Source organism: Musca domestica, unplaced genomic scaffold (assembly GCF_030504385.1).
Source record: "Musca domestica strain aabys unplaced genomic scaffold, Musca_domestica.polishedcontigs.V.1.1 15, whole genome shotgun sequence".
NCBI classification, from domain to species: Eukaryota; Metazoa; Arthropoda; class Insecta; order Diptera; family Muscidae; genus Musca; species Musca domestica.
The window spans coordinates 5466682-5479345 of NW_026712207.1; positions in this window are offsets into that span (position 1 = coordinate 5466682).

Sequence of the window (12664 nt, forward strand, 5' to 3'; positions counted from 1 at the left end):
GAGGCGATCGACACTTTGGTAGTTTTTAGTGCCAACCTTGCTCTCCAAAATACTCCTGACACAATAGTCCAACGGATTGGCATCCGGAGATTTTGGTGGCCATTGTGCGCTGGAAATGAAGCGAGGAACCACATTTTGCAAACATTCTTGGGTATAAACATTCTGAGTCCTGTTGGAATTTCCAAGGTCTGCCAAAATATTTGCGTGCCCAAAGCTTTAAAACACCATCCAGAATATTTTCGCTATAATATTCGTCATTTATTCTGATACCACGGTCGATTAATACGAGCGGAGAGCGACCATCGGCTGTTATGGCGGCCCACGCCATCACCATGGCCGGCGTTTGAGTTCTTGTGGCCAACCAAAGGTGCACATTTTCAGCTGACTTCTTTTGCAAGTTAACACGATCATTTTGTTAGTTTACAAACAGCTGGACAACGAATGTTTTCTCATCGGAGATGGAGAAAACCAAATTCGGCAGTTTACCACTTTCGGTCAAGCGAAGTAACTCTTTAGCTCTTTCAGTTTCAATGGCTTTACCACGAGCTCATTTTTCAATATTTTCCGAATGGAATATTGCGATATGTTCAGCTCCTTACCCATTTTTCAGCCACTGCGACACGGGTTTCTTTAATTTTCGAACCATTTCTGCTGATGTTTGCTGTTTTCTTACGTCCACTTCCTTGACGTCGGGCTACGCTACCAGTATCATGGTAACGAGCGATGGTACGGAACACCAAAAATTTATTCACATTAAAATGCTGGAGTGCTCGAACGATAGCCTCTTGTGGTTTTCCAGCCAAATATAAAGAAATCACACCATCACGCTTGAATAACTTTGTTTTTGGAAAATTCTCACCAAAATGCTTTTGTACGCTTGTAAACAACACTGGAATAATTTTAACAGCTGTCGGATGAGTGGCTGGGAAATGATAGCAGTTTGAAGTTGATTGCAGTTTTTTCATCTTACCCTGTATATGGCAGTCATATCTAAATTTGAACCGACCGTCACCAATTTCAATGGGGTTTCCTTGGACCAAACTAATGGTTCGTGGAAAATTTCGTCGCAATCGGATAATAAATTTGACCTTTACAGGAGGGTGTAAAAAGGAAGGGAAAAGGCCTTTATTTTAACTGCAAATTCTAGATCATTAAAGTCGAATTGAGATAATAGGGACGAATTGAGATAGAAGGCTAAAATTTTGCACACATGTGTATTTTGGTAGGTTATGTTTGGTTATGTTAATGGACTATGTCGGTCCACGTTTTCGTATAGCTCTCATGTAACGATAACTCTCGATATTCGGTATTTTAATGATTCTAGCGACATTATTCGCCGGAATTGTTTTAAATTTCGTATTTGCAGTTTGGATTCGGTACTATTGCCTATGACAAAAAGTTACGTACGCAGATCCGCGTCTTCGTATAGCCCCCATATAGCGGTTTTCAGTTCAGCGCTATTTTTCGACGGATTTTATTTTTGAAAAATTTCAAGTTTCTTTCAATATTAAAAGCTCGGTCCGACCGAACTTAAACTTGGAATTTTATATTTTTATAAATAGTTTATAGCTTGAAATCTTTACCTCATCCCTGTCATATTTTCTCATTCAGATGTTGATCAAGACTAGTGTTTACTTACCCCTTATTTAAGCAACAATAAAAATCCAAAACATATTTTTTTTATAATTTTTATACAATTTTGCATTTTTTATTCATTTCACTTTGACTTGGTAATCAATTTTTTGTAATAATTTTTTTTTTAAATTATTCTTTTTTTTCTGTTTGGTTTGTTTTAAATTTATTTCTTGTCTTTCGTACTGTTTTGTTAGTTGTTGTTCAGTTTTTTTTTTTTTTTAATTATTTTGTTCAGTTTTTGGTAAATAACTTAATAATAATTTTTTTATTTATTTTACTTGTGTCTGTGTGTAACATTTGTTTTTTTTTTTGCATTTGTTTATAATTAGTTTTTAATTTTTGTTTTTATTTTTTTTGCTTTGGTGACATATGTCTTTACTAGAATTGTTGTAATTATTATTATTATTTGGTAATGTTTTGTTTTTTTTTCATTTGTTGATTTTAGAATGCTTGTTGGTTTTTTTTATATTATTATTTAATAATAATTTCATTATGGTTTTTTGTCTTTTTTTATTATTAAATTATATTATATGTTTTTTTTGGTTTAGTTTTTTTTTATTTAATACAATGAAAATTAACACAGTCAAATATTAATGATCAACAATATGATCATTTTGTTGTTGTTTGGTTTTTGTTTTCTTTTGGTTTTACATCCTACAAATACGTACATAATAATTTTTGTTTCTCTAGGGGGATTTGTTTGGTTTTTCTCTCTTATTCCGCATTTTTTTTTGGGAGAAAGTAGGGGAAGTGTTTAAATTTGTATAAATTTATTAACTGTTCTTCTTTGGTAATTTCTTTTTTTAATTTTCCTTTTATAATTAATTTTTGTGTTCTCATTAAATTGCGCTATATAAGTTTTGTGGTTTTTGAGTGTGTGAGTATAGGTGTGAGGTGATCAGTTATAGGGCAAAGGTTGGTGAGCTTGGTGATATATAAAAATGGAGTGTGTCTTCTCTTCGGGGTTTTTCTCTTAGTTTCTCATTTAAACAATTCTTCTATAAAAAACACATTAATTTCGTTATTCTCTCTAAAATTTAGTTAATTATGCTAAGGTTGAAGGGAGCTGGGAGATGTTTGGTGCTAAGGTCATATGGGAGGTGTACATACATATGTATGTATATATGAATGTATTTTTGGGGGAATATACTCAATTTTATGTACTTCTTTGAGGCTGAAACATAAGAAGAAATAATAAGAACAGTACAATGGAAGATGAGAAAAAAATATATTATAATAAGATTTAAAATTAAAACAATTATTTTGAAAGTGAATTATTGGAAATATCAATTGATTTGCCGACAAGTAGTTAGTTATATTTGCCATATGTTTTCATATAAATTCATAATTTGACAACGTTTGAAAATTTTTTGAGAAATTTCTAGAATTTTTAGTTGAATTATTTTTAAGAATTTGTCAAAAATTTGGAATGTGGATTTATGTTATTTGCAACATAACGAGCTTTTTTTTAAAGATTACAAGGATAAATAAACCAATAGGAGCGATATCCTGATAGCCAACTATCGAAACAAGACAATTTGTGAAAATCATCCAGGACCTTTAAACCAACTTTTAAAATTTGTCAAAAATTCAGAGTATGGACTCATGTTAAATCCAACACGTAAGTATTTATTTAATAAGCATGACTTGTATAATTTTTGAAAAAAAAATCCAATAGTATGGATATTTTAAAAATTAACTATCAAAATTGATGACCAGGATGGTATTAATGGTGGTTATATCCGACCGGTTTACATAATCGCATATTTTGACATTGTTGGGAAACTTTTATAATTATTCAATATTCTGACTCTTTGGTGAGGCAGGTATTTGATGTAGTCGATCGGAATTGTCCATTTTCGCACCTGGCCAAGAATATTTGATAAGAATATAAAGATTTGCAAATTTTGCACAAAATTTAAAAATCATTTCTTGTTCTTTAAGGAAAATTATTTTCTATTAAAATTTGGACCTATTGTGAGGAAGGTACCAGAAGGATTGGATGAGAATGTCCATCTCCGACCTCCATCTAAGTCAGACAGACAGGCGGACGGATGGACGAACACCCCTAGATCGACACCAAATGTCCTGAAATTGGTCCAAAGGGACCTAGGGTCGAAAACCGTTATTTTGGGGGTATAGAAATCTAGAAACATGGGTTGTTTAATAAAATTTCAAACAACATTGATTTTCCTAATTTTTTTTCAAAGGATTTGGGTTCGAATGTTTCTTAAAATACTTGAATTTTGTTTAAATTCGTAGCATTTTTCAATAGACGTAAAATTTAAAAAATAAGCATTTTTTAGGAAGTTTTGAGGGACGCAGATTGGAAAGAATTTTCTAAGGACGTGGATTTTTAAGAATTTTTTAAAGGATATTGATTTTTAAGAACTTTTCGAAGGACGTGAATTTTTAAAGATTTTTCAAAGAACATGGATTTTGAAGAATTTTTCAAAGGCCGTAAAAGTTTTAAGAACTTTTCGAAGGACGTGAGTTTTTAAAGATTTTTTAAAGGACATGGATTTTTAAGAATTCCTCAGGGGACGTGGATTTTTACGATTTCTTTCAAAAGGAGTGCATATTGAAAGATTTTTCAGAGAATGCAGATTTCTTGAGAATTTTTCAAAAAACATAAATTTTAAAAATATCTTAAAAGACGCGGATATTTTGAGCATTTTTTATTGAACGAGTTTTTTGATTTACCCAAAAAAAAATTAAAAAATTGAGAATTTTTAAGAAGATTTGAAGGGACGTAGATTTGTAATTTTTTAGGATCTTTCAAAGAATGTGAGTTTTTAAAGATTTTTCAAAGGACATAAATTTTTAAGAATTTTGGAAACGACGCGGATTTTTCTGATTTTTTTTCAAAGAACGTGGATTTTTCAGAATGTTGCAATGTCCGTGGAATTTTTAAAAGGTTTTCTTAAGAACTTTTTAGATTAAAAAAATATATTTAAGTACACGGATATTTTGAACAATTTTTAAAGAAACATTTTTTTGGTTTATCCGAAGGACACGGATTTTTTTTTTGGTAAAATTGAAAAGTGTGGGAAATAATATTCAAAATCTTTTTGAATATAAATATATAAAATATATAAATAATATAAAATATGTCTTATTATTGAACGTTCCATAAATTATGGAGTAGCAAAAGAATATATTTTGAGCATATAAAACTTCCAACAGATCTCTATTTATAGAGACCCATAGGTGAACTTATATTCACAATGAATCCCTAAATTGGCTTCTTGTCTTACAAACCTTAATAGAATCCTTGTGGAAACAAGAGAGATGTCAACAAGGAATTTTATCTCCTTTCACAAATCGAAGATTTTAGAGGCCTGACAAGTCCAAGGAAATCTCAATATAGTGAAATTATCATTTTCGCTTTTGTATTCAGAATTTTTGCTCAGTGGATATTTGGGGACCGGTTCTCAATGAAATGGTTATTTTGCTGATATTTCTTGTATATTTTACATGGAAAAGTTAATTTTTTTTAACTTATTTTTAGTTGGCACCGGAAATATGTGTCGCTAACTTCAGTTTAAGGAACTCTCAAGTCAAATGATCAGATTGTAATTTACATTTTAACATGGAGTCGGGTATGAAACGTTTAGACCGAACTCCCAGGAGGACCATACGAGAAGGACCATCATACGGGAAGGACCATTCAGGAGGAATGTCTGAAAACTTATAACAGAATATACTTTTAATTGAATAGCTTCTTATAATCTTTCCGTGAAAACACTTATGGAAGTCTTTCCCTACAAGAGCTTTAACCAGACTTCTGTCCCTAGACATCAATTAAGTTTGTTATACAAATGACGCTTTGCAGTTCTTCTTTATGTCAAGGTATTCTATTTATGAAGAATACAAAAAAACCTTCCAAAGGCCTTTATACACAGAAGACCTTTTTAAATCATAAGATCCTCTTGGGATAGTCTTTTTATAGACATCTACAGTAGACCATTGTTTTGCAGAACACGCAAAGGAAGCCCTCCTTGCATAGGAGAATCCATGGAAAACCTTTAAGGTCACAAGTCATTTATTCTGCAGAAGACTTTCGGAGTTTAGAAAAAAGTTCTTATCTAGTTCTTCACCTTATGGAGGTTTAGTATACATAGCGAACATTCGGGAGGTCTTCTATATATAAGCATAGAAAATCTTCAAAAGCCATTCTTTGTCTTTTTATGGAATGCCTTTTAGAGGCTTTGTTTTACAAAAGACTTTCAGAAGGTCTAAATTTTTAAAATAGACCTTTAGGAAGCCTGTTTTGCATAGACTTCATAAGGGAGGCTTTTGTTTGATAAATGACCTTTAGGAGTTCTTAGAGGTCATGGATACTTAAAAAGACTCTTTTGAAGGTCTTCTGCAGGTCTTTCTTTTCTTCAAAAAATGTATATCAGATCTTCAGTATATTTTTATATAGGATATCTTCTGGAAGGAATTAAATGGTTGTAATATGTATAAGAAGTATTATTTGCATAGATAGTCTTCGGGGTGTCTTTAGGAGGTTTTCTATTCATAAAATAAGCTTGAGACTTATTCTCAAAGTAGAACTTCTGAAAATCCACAATTAGTTGTCCTCTTTAAGTTCTCTTCTGGTCAGACCTTGCGGAGATCTTTCATGCCCTTGATTTCTTTTGAAGGTCTTCTTTACATAAAATAACTTTAGAAGATCTTTTTTATGGATAGGAGACTCTTGGAGATCTTCTTTACATAGCCTTTTAAAGCCTTCTAGGAAGGCTTCAATGGGGTTTTCAATTGAAGACTTTCACTTTCTTATTAAAATTCTTGGCCTCTTTATAAAAGATATGCTATGTATAGAGTCCTACTGGAAGTGCTTTTATTGAAGACCTTTCGGAAATATGTCCATCGGAAACCGGTCTTTAAAATACATAAAAAAAATTTTAAATGACTTTTTTATAGTAGACTTTATTCAGAGAAGGCAATTAGAATACCTTGTAGGCATAGAATACCTTATTATATTTTTCCTACTCTTGAAGCACCCACTGAAAAAGTTCAGGAAATTAAATACCCTCAGAAGCTCTTTTTGTCTGGAGGTCTTGGGTTTAAAAATTATTATTTTTCTTCCTCTTCCTAGTCTCTATCGAAGTCTCTCTGGGGATGTTATAAAAATAAAAGATCTTTTCGAGGTTTTCGCCACATAGAATGCCTACTAAAATATTTTTTTTCTACACATTAAGACGTCTAATTTGGGCTGATGACCAAAAACCGTAAAATCGTAAAAAACCGTAAAAAAGCTATAAAAAATCTGAACCGATTTCGATAAGATTTGGCAGAGGTATTTTCGAGCTGTATCTGATGACCGGAATCAAAAATCATTGTTGTGAAGTGCATATTACGCATGTGAGGGGCTTGAACGCCAAATCGGATGAATTGCTATATCGGAAACGATTTTCAAAATTTAAAGCACCTTCTTCTAGACTGAATTCGGTCGAATGTGCCAAAATGCAGGTAATTTGGACTGATATTGGTTATTTGGTGCATAATAATCTTGATATCGGATAAAGATATATATGGGAGCTATATCCTACTCTGATCCAATCTCGATAAAATTTGATAAAGGTATTTTTGAGCTCCATAAGTTATCTGGTACCAAATATCGTTCTTGTGGAACGCATGTGAGGGACTTGTAGCTACATTTGAATCGATTTTCTCCAAATTTGATGTACCTTATTCTAGACTGAATTCGGTTGGATGTGCCAAAATTCAGATCATTCGGACTGTCACAACCTAACTTGTGGAGAGAAATGAATATATTCGGGGCCGAGTTGTTTTCGACTGTGACTCCAGCAAAATTGTTCGGCTCCTGGTCTAGAGAACTGCAAGTTGTCTTCTGATCTTAGACGCCTTATGATAAATAGTCTGTGCTTAGAAGATCTATAAACGGTTTGCTGTCAAAAAAAAAAAAAAGAAAAAAATCGATGACAAATTCTTGGGGGAGGAATGTAGAAGACGAGGAGACCTGCAAGAGAAAGGACTTGATGGACAATTCTTGCGGAAAAGTAAAAAGACTGACCTGTTTCCTTTAGTGATCAGGAGGCGATTTTTCAAAAATCTTCTGATTCTCGTGGTCGACGATATATTTTTGAATCTGTGTTGAGAAATGGCATTAAAGAAATAATTTTGAAAATTATTTTAAAATTTGGAAATTAAAAATGAAATTGAAATGAATTTGTTTTGAGAATAGTGGTGTATATATGTGACGATCACTTTTCAATACGAAAGAGAGAACAGTTAAACGTTTGGTTTACTATTATTATTTCAAGAATTTAATTTTTTGTTTATTTAAATAATTTTCGTATTTTTTTATTATTTTCGTTATATTCTTGTTGTTCTTGTTTGTTTTTGTTACAAATAATAAAAATTGTTTTAAATAAAAGCTTTAGTTTTACATTTCTCCTTTTTTATTATTATTATTTTTTTAATTTTGTTGTTGTTGTTGAAGTACATAAAGGTATTATGCTAGAAATACGCTCCGAAACCGTTGAGCATTTTGTTGTTGTTGTTCTTGTTGTCATCGTGTTAATTTTTGTTTCTTTTCTCTTTTTGGTTTTTATTTTTCTTGTGGCGTTATCAAATTGTGTTATTTGTTGTTTTAATTTTGATTTGTTTTAGATACTTTATGTACTTTGTTTGTTGTTTTTTTTTGTGATTTTTTTAGAATAGTAGTTTTCTTTTTGGGTTTTGTTGTTCTTCTTGGTTTTGCAACAGATCTCACATTCTGTTGATTTCATTTTCGTATTCTTTGTTTATTTTTTGTTGAAAATAAATATTATGTTTTCCTTTTCATTTTTTAAATTGTATCACTTGTGTTTTTTTGTTAGTTTTTTTTTTTTGTTATTTTTATTCTTTTTTAACATTTAACCCTTAACATTGTTTATTTTTTTTATTTTATTTTAACTCTCTTAAGGATATTCCTTTTTGTTCTTTCTTCATCTACATACAAACACATTTTTGGTTTTTGGTTTCCTATTCTTTCATCTTTTGTTTTCCATTCTTTATTTATTTATTATGTCTTCTGTTCTATTTTTTGGGTTGGCATTTACCAGTTTAAAAATTAAAAACCACAACTATATTGAATTTGTTATCCTTTTTTCCCTAGCAGTTAATTTGTTGTTGTTGTTCTTGTTGTTTTATTATGTAAATACATACACACAAAGTTACAACTGTCCTTAGATATAGACTAAAGTATTTTGGGGCTTTAGTTTTGAGTTCTGTTACGGTATTACATTTTTCGAGTTTATAGACACATGTGGGTGTGTGTGTGGGTGTATTTTGGGGAGTTTTGGTATGGATATCAGTGAGTGTGTGTTTTTCTTACTTTGTTTGGTAAATGGAGAATTGTTTTTCTTACTTGTAATTAAAAAATCGTTCTTATTTGGGGGGAAATATTTGAAATGTAATACTCAATGAAAATCCCCATATTATGAGGGGGGGGGGGAGGTGTGGTAATTATTTTTAAATTTAAAAAAATATATATATTTTTAAATAGTTCATATTTTATAACTCTCACTGAAAATACCGAAAATCTCACTACATACTACGCGTGAGGGGAAAACATATTTTTAAAGAGCTCAAATTTTTAAATAGGTTTCCTAAGGGCCCTTGACTTTGGTACTGGTTTTTCCTATATATTGAAAAGTGCCCACTATGAATGGTTCTAAATTTACCAAATTTTATACTGTAGGGTATTCGGTAGCTTTTTTTAGTATAATGTAAGTCATACTTCAAAATTATGTATTTTCCTAATATAGAAATGTATTATTATAATAATAAGGCTGGGATACCCTACTTCCCAAAAGTAATCCTCGTGCTAATGGAAATCCTTTTATTACTTATGAAGGGAACATTATTACAGATTAAAAAAATCGTTCTAAAGATCTCAAATTTTGAAATAGGTACCTTTAGAACCTTGGTCCGTTTAAGGGGGAAAAATAGTTATAATTCTCACTGAAAATCCGTATACTACGTGTGATGGGGGATAAAAAGCATGGTTTGAAAAAGTTCAAATTTTGAGATTTGAGATGAGTCTCCGTTGGGCCTCGGTTGGAATTTTCTTAAAAATTGACAAGTACCCGCTACTTCGTGAGCTAAAACTCCTCAATAATAGAAAAGCGGATAATAAATGTTTATATGAATCCATGGACATAAATTGACCGAATTATGTACTGTTATTCAGTACCTATTTTAGTATTTCCTGATATAGGAATGCATTATTATTATTATTATTATTGTTATAGGGCTGGGGTACCCTACTTCCCAAAAGTAATCCTTGTGCTAATGGAAATCCCTTTATTACTTAAGAGGGGAAAATTTTTAAAGATTAAAAAAATCTTTCTAAAGATCTCAAATTTTGAAATAGGTGTCTTAAGAACCTTGCTCCGTTTTAGGGGAAAAATACTTATAATTCTCACAGAAAATCCGTATACTACGTGTGATGGGGTAAATAAAAAATATTTGTTTAAAGAGTTCAAATTTTTCAGATAGGTTCCCTAAGGGCCTTGGATCTCCGTACCTACTTTCGTACACTATAAGATAAGTCCCACTTCAACATTATGTATTTTCCTGATATAGCCACATTTTTCAGATATAATCCATTCGTATCTCATCTACACTTTCCAAAAGTAATACTGGAGCCATATTTAAGCTTCTAATTCGATCAGTTCATCCTATACCGAGCATACCATTTTTTGTAGTTTTCTTACAGTTACGGTGTGAATTTTTAAAAATCGGCGGAAAATACTTAATATTCTCACTGAAAATCCGTATATCTGTATAGTTGGGGGAAATATATTATTTATTCTTAAATATATTTTTAAAGAGCTCTAATTTTGAAATATGTGCCTCAAGGGCCTTGGACCTCAGTAGGGGTTTCCTTACAGACTAAAACTTTTCAATTATAAAAAACCGGATATCGATCGTTTTCATTCTCGGAAGTTTCTAAATTTACAGAATTTTCTACTGTAGGGTATGGGGTACCTTTTTTAGTACACTCTATCAAAATATGTATTTTCCTGATATAGGCACGTCTTCCATTCTTATCTCAGCTACCCTTCCCAAAAGTAATCCTGGAGCTATATTCAAGATTCTAATTCGATCCGTTCACCCTATACCGAGCATATCACATTTAGTACTTCTCTTACATTTATGGTGTACATTTTCCATATCACCATTTATTCCAACCCAAATTTCAGAATTTTAGCAAATAGATATTTTGTATTTTTCACGCATTTTTAGCATGAATTTCACAACACTTCTAATCCATAATACCTACCTATCAGATTTCTAATTGCATTCATACTTTGGACCTCTTTGAAAGGTTCATATCCTTGAAAATTCCCACTTTAACTCCCTGCCCTTCCATAAAGACTGACTACAATAGAAATTTCCAAAGTTGTATGTTTTACCAACCCCTTAAGAACATTGTAGACCTGTTTTGTACTTTTGAAACCTTTAAAGTTCGAATTTTCCCAAATTACAGATTTCTCACCCTGCCACACCCACATTTACCCTTTAAGCAAAATTTTATCGATTTCGCTCTAAGTTCTTGAGTATAGCACATGTAAGACTATTTGTAAGAGATTTTCATAAGCCCAAAAGTTAGTACAAATTTACGTACAATGTTATTTAATTTTGCCTGGGTAACTATTCGTCCTATTTTTGTACCAAAAAGTACAATTTAACAAACCAAGTCTCTAGGAACATTCAACTTTGTGGTAGTACTAAGCACGTTTTCTGTACATTTTAGTATCATTATATGTCTGGCAGCCGTAGTGATGTACGTACTAAATTTGAAAACTCTAATACCAGAGCTATATAATTTTGTTTCAAAATATTCCGCTCTTCGTACCTAAAATAGTACTTCTTAGTGGCATGTTTACTTAAAACACCATCTAAACTGGTACCTCGCCCCAATGGTGACCTACTTAGTCGTAATAAATGCTATTAGTACTTCTTAGTACGAAATCTCCAAAAGTGTTACCTTTTCGTATAAATGGGGACCTACGCGCAAATTTTTAAGAATGGAATATTAGGCCGAAAATTGTGAATTTCGTGAGAATTTAAAAAAAGCACCATTTTATCTTGTGTCTCACTCCGAATTTGAAAGCAGTTATTTAATTTTCTTTTAAAAAGTCCCGTTTTCGTACTTAAAATCGTACTTTTGAGTACCATTTAAGCCACCCCAATTGTGACCTATGTACTAAATATTTGGAGTCAAGTTCAAAAACTAATGTTAGTACTATTTAGTATCGGCCTTAGAACGATTAGTAATACCTGTTTTGGTACGAATTTCCATTAACACCACCTTATTTGTCTCCAACTAAACTAAATATTCTAAAACCTAGGAGGTTAGAAATTAGGAAATTAGCCCAGAATCAGATTTCAGTTTCCAAAAAACACCACCTTATCTTGTGGCAGCATCAATAGTCACCTAGACACGAAAATTCGAGACCCAAAACAATGTAATTTTCTTCCGATTTAATTTTCTTTTAGTACGAATTCAGTGTCGTTTTAGTACTAATTTTCAAAGAAAACCCACCTTTACTGATGACTATAGACCCACAGGTATAAAAAGCTAGCTAGATTCAGATTTGAGTACTATTTGGTACCTTTTAGTACGAATTTTCATACTAGCACAGATACTAAACTCAAAACTTTTTGCAACATTTAGACCATAAATTTCCAAAAATACAACAACTTATTCAGTACCGTTTTACTACGCATATTCAAAAAAGCCATCCTAAACTTTTTCTGAAAAAAACTGTTTTTGTAATAGTACGAATTTAGTACCGTTTTTGTACGAATATTAAAAAAAGCCACCTAAATCTACCGTCTATAGACCTACAACTATATAACTCTAGCCTAAGACACAGAATTAAAAGCTATTTAGTACCATTAAGTACGAATTTGCAAAAAAAACAACACCCTGATCAGTGGCATAGGTACTAAATTTGAATCTCTAACTCCGAGCTGTATAATTTTTTTTTCCAAGAAATTCAGT